Genomic DNA, 12,657 nt, shown 5'->3' with positions numbered 1-12,657 from the left:
TGGGCCGGGGGCGGTGGAGCGGCGGGCCGCGCCGCCGGGGCCCGGCAAGGGTAAGGGGCGGCCGGTCCCGCGGCCCGCGCCCGCGCGGGGAAGCTGTGAAGGCCGCGTCCTGCTGGGACTGCTCCCCCCCGTCCGCCCCAGCGGCGGCGCGGCCACTGACTCTTTACCCTCCCCGGGCGAAGCACCGCCGGCTCCCGCGCCCGCCGCCGCCTGGGACTGGAAGGCGCCCGGCCAGCGGCCGCCCGGCCCGCGGCCGCCCGAACCGCCGCTGCTCCGCCGGCCGCCATGTCGCCCCCGGCCCCGCCGCTGCACCCGAGGCAGGGGCCGGGCTTTCCTTGCCGGCGGGCTGCGCTCAGAGCTGCCCCGGCCCCGTCTGCCCCGAGGAGGGGCTGCTCAGGGGAGCCTCGCGGCCCGGGGGACCCGCCAGCGGGCGCCGGCCGCTGCGCGGCACCCCTCGGGCCCGGGGTCCGCGGCCCCGGCCTCGGCCTCTGCCCCGAGTATTTGAGGGTTTGCGTTCAGCCCTCGGCAAGGACAGGTCGCCCACATCTGCTCTACCCTCTGCGTTATCTGCACCCGGCAGGGAATCGGACACTCACTAGTCCCTGCGGGGACTGCGATATACTTGAACGTCACAGAGAGGAAAAGTGCAATTGTACGTGGTTTTTGTTAATTATAAGTGCGGTGTGTGTGGATCATGAGATACGTATCGATATTTAAGATTGTCCTGTGTCATGTCCTGTTTGTATCTTTTTTTTTTTGGAAAATATATTTTATTTTTATACGTTTTATATATATATATTGCATAAGGGCATTTTAAAACATTGTATCCCCTCTATTTTTCATATCGTGAATGTCAAATGTTACACTCTTTTTCCATACCTTTTTTAATCTTGCATTCCAGACTGGTGAAAGATGTAGAGAATGTATCGGCTGTTCTCCATGGGTAATATGTGAAATAAAATAAACACTATTACATAAACCAGTTCTGTTATGTTGTCTTTAGTGGGGGCAGGTGGTCAAGATGAATGATTTCTTACTTTGTTCAGTCTTACCCTTACTGACCTAGCATGGCAGTTCTGTGACAGACTAAAACTCTTCAGTTACAGACTTTGTTAGTAGCCACCTTATCTAGGCAAATCAAGTAAACTCACAAGCAAGCATGTGTCTTAAAATCCCAGGGCAGATCTGTTGGGAAGGCTCTAAGGCCTTTTCTGCCCACATGTTCCAGCCAGGGCTGAATCGTGTCACAGCTTGGATTGATCGTGCAAGTTTATTTTTTGCCCTAATTAATCAGAGAAACAACTGCACACTTCAACATTGCACAACAAAGTAACAGATTTATTGAGGGAGCATGTTCCAAAAATGGTCATGGCAGCTTCCAAGGTTATTTATGTTGAAGGATTTCCTGGGCCACAGTTCAGGTTAAAGTTAAACGGTGACCGGTTCAGTGCGGGCAGAACATCTTGGATAAAAGCTTAGCATTAGGGATTTTGTTGTTTTGTTGGTTTGTTTTTTTTTTTGTTCAAAAAACCCCCAACAAATTCCAACCGCAGACCAGAAAACAAATGTGAAACTGGACCTTATTAATGTACCAACAGCACCATCTATTGGTGTCTACTCTGCAAGCCAAGAAAACAAACCTAAAATCTAAACAAGTGTATTTGGATAAAACATACAATTTCTCCTATTTTACAGTGTCTCTGAACATAGTTAACATACACAGGAGAGGCCTGGGGAACAGCAGCACTAAATGCTGCTACAATAAATGAAGTGGGCATATTTTTTTGCCTAATACTAAATGCTTAGTGAACATACATTTACAAGAAAAATTCAAAAGAACTGGCAATTACGCCTTTCCAGGAATACTGCTGCAAAAATCTTGGGTAGGAATCCAGCTGACTAGATACCTGGCATACATTCAGAATTATTTTTCTCCCCGAAGTTTTGAAGTTCTGCTCAGAATTGTCTATTTTTAGTTACTTTCCTAAACATTTTCAACTAAGAATTTTAGTATCTGGAGAGGTAGGTTTTCCACTTGAAAAGTTCTTTTTTTAAAAAATGCTTATATAGTGACACTTTCCAGTTTTAATTACCATCTCTTTCTTAACAGCTGGAAGAGAATTTACCTCTCTACTGCTGATGGCCTTTCTGATCCAGATTTTGTACTATGTAAGGGGTGACAGCAAATGCATGATCTTCAGCACAGACTACAGCTGCCAGCTGAGAAACAAGCAGGTGGCCATTCTCAAATCATGAAAGATCTTGAAATTAGAATAGTTGCTGCTTATAAGTTTTGGGGTGCTTGTGGTGGGAAATAAAAATGTATAGGTGAAAGCATGATCCTACTTAAAGTATATAGCTCAACCAAAATGACTTCAACAGAACCATACAATTAAAATATCTAAAATATTTTACTTATGGGTTACACAGCTACGATCTCTGTCATCTAAACTTGTGGCATAAGGCTGGATTGGGCTATAAGCATGGTTAAGCATGTACTTGCCAACTAGCTACTTCTGTTTCTATTGATCTTTTCTTCATTTACTGCCAAAACCCAGTACCCACTTAAAATAGCTTTTCTTCTCTCTGTTCCCTTGCACTGTCAGAAAACACTTCACCCAAAGCTGAAAGATCCTTGGACTAACCCGACAACGCTAAAACCAGCAAGCTGGTGCTGGATGGCATAATGCCGACACTACTGGAGACTGGTAGTTCAAAGTTCCAAATTTCTGTCTGGAAGGATCAAGAGCACCACCTGCCGTGCTTGTAGGGAGAATCAAAGCTCCGTAATTGCAATAAACAGCAACTAAAGAAAAGAATTTTATTTTTTTTTAATTCCCTCTATCCCCCCAAAAAATCTTTGAAACAATGTCTTTTAAAGTGTAAAGACCAAGCTCTTTCTCTTGCCCATGCAGGAGACATCATTGAAGAACTTTGGCTAAGCATCTTTTCACTATGAACATCCCTCAAAGCAAAACGCTGGGCACTAACCTTTAAACAGTAGTTGAAATCTATACTGAACTAGACTAACATCTCTGAGGAGTGCAAGGATTTTGAAACCCCTGAGGTTTCAGGGAGAACAAGACTGTGAAACAGTATCAGCCCATGAAAGCAAGCTTCCTCTTAAAGTCCTACAAGTTCAAGAAGAGCTGTGTGCTTAGGTCAAGACCAGATTATGCTCTAATTTGACAGATGGGAAGTGGAAGATGTTGTCAAATGCCTCCAAAACCAGGAGCATCCGTTTACACACCTTAGTTAAAGTATTTGTTTCTAAGAACAGGCTGGTGCCTCAAAGGCCAACATTTCAAAGGCTGCTTAAAATATGACTGTAAGTTCATTTCAAACAAGGTTCTACATTAAAGTTAAGTTTTGCAGTGGTAAAAATGTATCAGAGCAGGAATTCATCCTTGTCTACCAGTCTGTTCAGGAGCAGATGCCAAAGGAGTGGTCACCATTCTCAGCAGAGCCTCCACAGGGAAGTGTCAGGAGAGTTCATGGAATATTTTTTATGAGTTATTATTTTGTTTTGTACCTACCCTAGAGACACCCTATGGCAAAGAAAAAGTGCTTTACTATAGACAATTTTTTATTACCCAAATAGATCCCAAAGGCTATTTTTAATCTCAGAAAGATTTTTGTGGCTCCATTATTAGTGCTATACGGAATGGTGGCAAGGGGCCTAAAATGCTGATATACAAGCACTTTCCCATAAAGTCCTAGTGCAGGTCCCCTAACCTGGAAGAGGGAAACAATTCGTTTTCTTTCTCCAATTTGTACCACAAAACTTACTTTTAAGCAGCCACATCACATGGAAGACTGCAAAAAATGCTTGTTCTCCAGTTACATCAGAAAGTGGTCAAAGAGTTCTGCCACTGTTACCTAGGAACAACTTTTACTGTATCCAAAAAGTAGAGACACTGGTGTACTTTCAGATGATTATCAAAATCTGCAAAGCATCTTGGCCCGTGCTAATAAGAACTGCAGTCAGGTGCCAGATATAAACTTTTTCTGCAAGTACAATGACAGAAAGGGGAATACTAATGAATACTTTGGCACATATGAAGACTTTTCTGGCTCATTTAGTACCCAAAGGACAGCAAGTCATAATTAAAGCCAATAATGGCAACTCCAGACAGCCATCCAAATATTTTCCTTGTGCCGTCAATACACCGTTTTATATTATCTCACATCATACTTAAGTAGTGTAGAGCACACAGGCATCAGGAGAAAAAATTCCAGCATGACTGAGTACAACCAATAACTAAATCCAATTACGCCTAACTAAAATTTGTGTATTGTGTTCACAAGGATTTGCTTTTATCATCCAAATATTTCTTAAAGAACAGTGTTTTTTCACCAAATAATTTGTTTCAGCTCTGAAATATTTTTAATTTTTAAATACTTAATTCTTTGCAGCAGGGCCATGTAGGAGAAGGACCATAATTTGTTCATGAGGTAAAGAACTTTGCTATGTAAAAGCCTTTTTACTACATGCTATATACACTGGTCAAAATGCTCTATAACTATAATGTCTCCAAATGAAAAACAAATGGTACCATTAAGACTAGAATCAATGTTAATGATTGGATAAGACTGGAGTGTTTTGCTTGCAAAATTCCCAGCAACAGCAACAGCAATGAGGAGGCCAAATGAAATCTTTTCACTGTTTGATTCTGTGATAACTTTTACCAAACATTTAACTAGACCTCCTTGAGTCTCCCGTCCACTTACAAAAGCCTGGGTTTTTCCAAAGTCAGGAAAGATCAGGCCAACCTAGCTGAAGGCAAATGTTTTGTAATAAATTCTGACTCGCAGAATAGGTTTGCAAAATAAGTATTCCTCCAATATTTTCAGTCAACTATCACTTCCCAGATCTGTCAGTTTGCGAATTACATGTAACTTTTCCAGCAATTATAAAATGGTTTATATTTTCTTCATACTTTGCTAACATGGTGTTAAAATAAACAAACAAATGTCTGGGTCTAAATCTCTGGCATCCAGTAGTATTGGCAGAAACAGGAGAACAAACATAACGGATCTTATCTGTTAGTTCAGGAGCAAACTAAGCAGTTCATCAAACAAACATGATTATTGTCCTTTTAATAGGTGGTTACTGTCACAGGAGTTACATGAAACTGAAACACTCAAAGACTAAAAGGCCACCATGCAATTCACCCCACTGCTGTTACAGGAGAGGACAAAAGGGTGTGTGGGTTCCTCATTTCCCCTTACATGACCTGACTCTACTGTGGCTCTCTGCTAGAAAGCAGTAAACTCTCAGAGGCCACCACACTTCCCTGCCTGTATATAAGGACTCAGGAGCAGATCTGAGTCTGCACGCTGGAAGAAGACAGCTGCACCCTGTAAAGTAAATTTGTTCTCTTTAAACACAAGGAAAAAGTGATGGATTTCTAAGTCACTTTTTCTAAGACATTTTTTTCCTGGGGCAGTGCAGCTCTGCATCTCATTCTGCATAAGGAATGAATTCATAGTCTGGCCCTTTATTGATAAACAACATGAAAAATATGCAACTGGCATATATCATTAGTCTCTTTCCTGCCTACAGACATCAGACGTTCTGGTGGTGATGAACTGGTGAGCCAGATAGGAATCTCAACACCAAATCCCAGGCCTGAGACTGATCCCATCTAATCGAAACAAAATTTCTACTGAGTTCATCAGGAAAAAAAATTTAAGCCCCAGCTTTCTTTCAAAAACATGTCTATTTTTATACTGAAAGATTGTATTGTAAGTTTTGCTTTATGCTTCATTTATTCACAAGTTCTGAAGACTGAAGGAACTACTAAAAGGTAGAAGTAAGGGACTGGAACTCTATCAAAAAGAGGTAACTCAAATCCAGACTCTCAGTTCAGTCTGAAACGAGTTCAGCAATTATGATCATTGCTGCTCCTCTTAACTGGATGTGGTGCTGCTGGCAATGACAGCTTCAACAAACATACATGTGTCAAGTGCAGCACTAAATGTGTTCATGAGTGGGGATTGAATCCCAGAAACTTCCAGTGTTCTCGTCCAAAACCCAGACTTCATTTTTTATTTAATGTCATAGGATTTTGTAGTGGTTTAAACACTATGACTTTATGTAGTAGCATTTCCTTCCTCCTCTCTCTCTTCTCTCTACTTTAAAAAAAATAATCTCATCACCTATTTTGAGGTCTCAGAAAAGGTTGTATCCAGACAACTAATTCAAATGAGAGAGTAAGTGGTGAACATAGTTCACAGCAGAAATTGTCAGTCAAAGCTCCTGTATCAGTCAGAGTGTACACGCAGACAGCCTATCACTTTGTGGTAATATTTGCACAAGGCAATCAGTATCTATTTAATGAAGGATATAAAAAGATCTGCAAAAAGAAGTGATTGCTAGAGACAAAGATGATTTACTGGGTGATAATTCACATAATCTCATCCCAATGTGATTTCATTAACTCCTGGTAATGGGGGAAAAAAACCCCTCACATTACAAGTGCACGAGGGCTATTAAACCTGATTTATTGTTTTAACCACACTGCAAGACAGTCAGAAACAAATGATACGTTTTTTCCATGGAATGTTGTTAGAGTACGTGTACTAAGATATTTTTCTTCTTCTACTAATCTGGCGCATCTGTACAACTTTGCTGCCATCTGCTGCCTTCTAAAGAAAAATAAATCACTCTCATATAAAATTATTGCTGGATGTCAAAGTGGCACAGTGCTGCTGCCTGCAGGGAGGCCTGTGTTTAAAAGAATTTTATATTTGGCCTGGGCTGGTTGCTCACTATGCTGAGTAAGGCAGAGACTCACATTTTTCATTCCTCCTGGACTTTACTCAGAAAAAGCAGGAACAGCACAATACCTTTAGGTATTCTGAGGAGATGGAGAAAGGAAACTATTCTATTCTTTCTGTTGTTCTGAGCAGGCTCAGGGGTTACTCTTTGCCAAACAGATGCCTGGATACTTCTGTCCCAATACCACTTTTGCCACTGTGGGCTACCAAGAGAACAGTGAACATAGCGTTTTTTGAGAAAATGATGTTTTCAAGGTGTGACATGAAGGGACCAAAGGAGAACACTGACTCTTGTGTGCTACAGGAATTACCTACTTACCTATTTACTGACAAATAAAGAAGGCTGAAGTTAGAAAGACCAGTACTGCCTTTTCAGGACCACTCATAATTGGAGAGATGTACATATGCTCTTCATTTCTAGACAGAGAGCTTTTTAAAAGGCAGGAATCAGAACAGTGTGATTGACCTGTTTCTCCCATCTATCTAAATAAGACATATAAGTCATAAACAATGCACCACCTCAGTAGTAGTTAGGTGTGAGCTGTTAGCTTCTACTATCAGAGAACTGAAGTTGTTCCTCTAACTGTTACAAACAATGCAATGACATTTTTATATTGGATTGAAATCACAGTTATATTTACTCTGATATAATTATGTAAGCTACGTACTTAGTATAATACAAGTATTCTTATTTTAATAAATAAGCTGCTGCAAAGTGTTTTATTATAACACATAATCCAACAACATTTACCCAAGAAGGAAGTAATATATCGGGTATGAAAGGCTTCTTCAAATTCTACCTGACGAAGCTAAAGACAGTAGAGATGACTTGTAAAGATTGTAAAGATCTTGTCTTATGTCAAGGATTTTTTAAATTTTATTTTTAATCCTGCTGAGTAACTCAAACAGGCATTGAAAAATGAGCCTTCCATCAAAATATTTCTTTTCATCTCTGTGATTGTAGAGTTTCTTCAAAAAATCGTATACTATATGATGCCTATATACAACATTCAGCTCTTTATTCACAGAATCTTCATGGTTGGAAAGGACCCTTAAGATCATCGAGTCCAACCAAACAACCTACAATCTCTGCCCTTCAGAGCATGCCCTGAAGTGCCACATCTAGACATTTCTTAAATACCTCTAGGGATGGTGACTCAACCCCCTCCCTGGGCAGGCTGTTCCACTGCCTGACCACTCTTTCAGTAAAGTAATTCTTCCTAATATCTAATCTAAACCTCCCCTGCAGCAGCTTCACACCATTTCCCCTGGTCCTGTCATTATTCACCTGGGAGAAGAGGCCAACACCCACCTCTCTCCAACCTCCTTTCAGGTAGTTGTAGAGGGCAATGAGGTCTCCCCTCAGCCTCCTCTTCTTCAAGCTAAACATGCCCAGCTCCCTCAGCCTCTCCTCATATGACCTGGCCTCCAGACCCCTCACCAGCCTGGTAGCTCTCCTCTGGACACGCTCCAGCACCTCAATGTCCCTCTTGTACAGAGGGGCCCAGAACTGAACACAGTACTCAAGGTGAGGCCTCACCAGTGCCCAGTACAGAGGCACGATCACTTCCTTGCTCCTGCTGGCCACGTTATTCCTGATAGAAGCCAGAATGCTGTTGGCCTTCTTGGCCACCTGGGCACACTGCTGGCTCCTGTTAAGCTGGCCATCCACCAGCACCCCCAGGTCCTTTTCCGCTGGGCAGCTTTCCAGCCACTCTTCCCTGAGCCTGTAGCGTTGCTTGGGGTTGTTGTGACCAAAATTCAGGACCTGGCACTTGGCCTTATTAAACCTCATACAGTTGGCCTTGGCCCATCAATCCAGCCTGTCCAGGTCCCTCTGTAGAGCCTTCCTACCCTCAAACAGATCAATGCTCCCAAACAGATCAATGCTCCCACCTAGCTTGGTGTCATCTGCAAACTTACTGAGGGTGCACTCAATCCCCTCATCCAGATCATCGATAAAGTTATGAAACAAAACTGTCCCCAAAACTGAGCCCTGAGGAACACCACTGGTGACCAGCCGCCAAGAGGATTTCACCCCATTAATCACAACTCTCTGGGCACGGCCATCCAACCAGTTTTTAACCCAGCATGGAGTACTCTTGTCTATGCCATGATTCGCCAGCTTCTCCAGGAGAATGCTGTGGGGGACGGTGTCAAAGGCCTTACCAAAGTCCAGATAGACAACGTCCACAGCCTTCCCCGCATCCAGAAGGCAGGTCACATGGTCATAGAAAGCGATCAGATTGGTTAAGCAGGACCTCCCTTTCCTAAACCCATGCTGGCTGGCCCTGATCCCTTGGCTGCCCTGCACTTGCCGTGAGAGCTCACTCAAGACGATCCTCTCCATGATCTTTCCTGGTATTGAGGTCAGGCTGACAGGCCTGTAGTTCCCTGGATCCTCCTTCCTTCATAATGGGTTTAGAACAAGTAGTTGAAATGGTACATTTTTTATTTACCTCTGTTTTGGAATCAGTGCTGGTTAAATTTTCTCTATACTGGATATACAGTGATTCACTAGTTGGTTCATTTAGCCCACCCAGCTTACATATTACATACTCTATCAACTGTGAATGGTTACAAACACAGGAGTGGAAATGCTGTATGAATGGGGCACACTTGGAGCATGGACCTTCAGCCAGGAAGTTACTTTTGCCTGCATCTTTGCTTCCTTGCCTCAGGACAGGCATCAGTTATGTTCCCAGGCCAGAAAAGCAACTTCCCTCTGCCTAAATCTGTAAGGCCCCAGGTATGGCTGCAAATAAGCTGAGGCACTACAGTTAACTACTGGCAGTTCAGGCAGAGGAGTGGGAGACAAGACTAATGAACAGGGTGAACCACCATTACCCAATAGGTGAATGCGTACACACAAATATAGATCATGGAAGCAAAGAAACACGTATGTGTAAACATACCTACCCAGTAAGGCATGCCGTAGGACTGGTGGAAAAAGGCTTGAGAAACTTAGGCCTACTGTCACCTACAGGACACATCATTAGTAACAACCACACAATTGACAGATGTAGAAGGGCAAGAATCAAAGCTATTGCCAGCTCTCTTCCATTAAAGGCTGTTTACTGGAGATCACGGGAGGCAGGCCCCTCTGTGAACAAGCCCAACAAGACTCTAAAGAACGGCATAGAGCAGCCAGGGCATCCTTGCTACAGTCTTAAAACAAAGGCTTGTACAAAAACTAGTCTAAACAGTTCTTGTCCTGCACAAATATCTGCTAGGGGATGCCAGATCTCAGTCCAATTACTATTTTGAAATAGTAACTTTTATATATATGTATGTTTGAAAAGGGCTTCAAAATGATATTCCAAATTCTGTTCCAGATCCAGTTTTGGTTTCCAGTTAGGATTATGTTCTGCTCTCTGGTTAAAAACACAGCACTTTGAAGCTACCAGTCACTGAATTAGTCCAGACCTTAACTCTAGCAGCTTTCATGTATTCAAAGTAAATGTGACTGGAGAAAAAAAACACCAGAACCCTCGATGGAGAAAGGGACTGGAAAAGCCCAGTGCTTTAAGAAAGAGAATCAGCCAAATCAGAGATGCTGGGGGCAAAAAAGTGATCTTTCGTCTCAGTGTTCAGCAGCAGTCAGAAGTCAATATCATAGAATGATAGAATTGTTAGGGTTGGAAGGGACCTTAAAGGTCATCAAGCTCCAATGCCCCTGCCATGGGCAGGGACACCTCCCACTAGATCAGGCTGCTCAAAGCCTCATCCAGCCTGACCTTGAACACTTCCAGGGATGGGGCTTCCACCACCTCTCTGGGCAACCTGTTCCACTGTCTCATCACCCTCATGGTGAAGAACTTCTTCCTAACGTCCAGTCTGAATCATCCCATCTCTAGTTTTAATCCATTCCCTCTAGTCCTACCATTACCTGACATCCTAAAAAGTCCCTCACCAGCTTTCTTGTAGGCCCCCTTAAGATACTGGTAGGCCACTATAAGGTCTCCTCAGAGCCTTCTTTTCTCCAGGCTGAACAACCCCAACTCCCTCAGTCTGTCCTCATGGGAGAGGTGCTCCAGCCCTCTGATCATCCTCGTGGCCCTTCTCTGGACATGTTCCAGCACATTCATATCTCTCTTGTAGTAGGGGCTCCAGAATTGGACGCAGTACTCCAGGTGGGGTCTCACGAGAGTGGAGTAGAGGGGAAGAGTCACCTCACTCGACCTGCTGGCCATGATTCTCCTGATGCAGCCCAGGATACGATTGGCTTTCTGGGCTGCTAGTGCACACTGATGGCTCATGTTGAGCCTCTCGTCTACCAGCACCCCCAAGTCCTTTTCTTCAGGGCTGCTCTCAAGCCAGTCACTGCCCAGCCTGTATCGGTGCTTGGGATTGCCCCGACCCAGATGGAGGACCTTGCACTTGGTCTTGTTGAACTTCATGAGGTTGGCATGGACCCACCTCTCCAGCCTGTCAAGGTCCCTCTGGATGGCGTCCCTTCCCTCCAGCGTGTCAGCCGCCCCACACAGCTTGGTGTTGTTGGCAAACTTGCTGAGGGTACACTCTATGCCACTGTCCATGTCGGTGACGAAGATGTTAAACAAGGCCAGTCCCAGTACTGATCCTTGAGAGACTCCACTTGTCACTGGCCTCCACTTGGACATGGACCCATTGACAGCCACTCTTTGGGTGTGGTCGTCAAGCCAGTTCTTTATCCATCAAACCCATATTGTATCAGCTTGGAGACCAGGATGTCATGCGGGACAGTGTCAAAGGCTTTGCTCAGGTCCAGGTAAATGACGTCAGTTGCTCTCCCCTTGTCTGTTGATGTTGTGACCTTCTCATAGAAGGCCACCAGGTTTGTCAGGCATGATTTGTCCTTGGTGAAGCCGTGTTGATTGTGCCCAATCACCTCTTTGTTATTCTTCTGTCTCAGCAGCGCCTCCAGGAGGATCTGCTCCATAATCTTACCAGGCACGGAGGTGAGACTGACTGGCCTATAGTTCCCTGGTTCATCCCTCTTTGAAAATGGGGATTATGTTTCCCCTTTTCTGGCCAGTGGGGACCTCACCAGACTGCCATGACTTTTGGAATATAACAGAGAGTGGTTTCGCAACCTCATCCACAAGTTCCTTCAGTACCTGTGGATGTACCCCATCAGGTTCCATGGACTGGTACACTTTCAGGTTCATCAGGTGGTCACAAACCTGATTTTCACTTACGATGGGCAGTTCTGTCCAACCCCTGCCATTGTCTTCTGTGACTCTGGGAGTGTGGCTGGAGCCCTTGCCAGTGAAGACTGAGGAAAAGAAGTCGTTGAGGACGTTGGCCTTCTCCATATCACTTGTCACCAGCTCCCCCGTTTCCTTTCTGAGGGGGCCCATGCCCTCCCTAGTCTTCTTCTTACCATTAACGTACCTATAGAAATTTTTGCTGTTTCCCTTGATCTCGTTGGCTAGATTTAATTCTAACTGAGCTTCATCTTTTCTCACCAGGTCTCTTGCTGTTCAGACAGCTTCCTTATATGCCCCCCATTCTAGCTGTCCTTTCTTCCACTCCTTATAAAGTTTCTTTTTGTGTGATAGTATGTCCAGGAGCTCCCTGTTCATCCAGGCTGGTCTCCTAGCATTCTTTCCTGCCTTCCTCTTTTTCAGTATAGTTTGATCCTGGACACGGAGAAGGTGATCCTTGAATGCTGACCAGCTGTCCTGGGCCCCCCTCCCTCTAGAGCTTTGTCCCATGGCAATTTGGCCAGCAGATCCTTGAAGTGATCAAAGTCTGCTTGCCTAAAGTCCAGGGTCGTAAGCTTGGAATATATCCTCCTAGTTGCCCTGAGGATCTTAAATTCTATCACTTTGTGGTCACTGCAGCCAAGGTTATCCCTGAGGGTCACGCTGGTCACCAGCCCTTCCCTGT

This window comes from Chroicocephalus ridibundus, chromosome 4 (genome assembly GCF_963924245.1).
Source record: "Chroicocephalus ridibundus chromosome 4, bChrRid1.1, whole genome shotgun sequence".
In the NCBI taxonomy this organism is placed as follows: domain Eukaryota; kingdom Metazoa; phylum Chordata; class Aves; order Charadriiformes; family Laridae; genus Chroicocephalus; species Chroicocephalus ridibundus.
The sequence above is the reverse complement of the archived record's forward strand: the minus strand, read 5'-3'. Positions refer to the sequence as shown.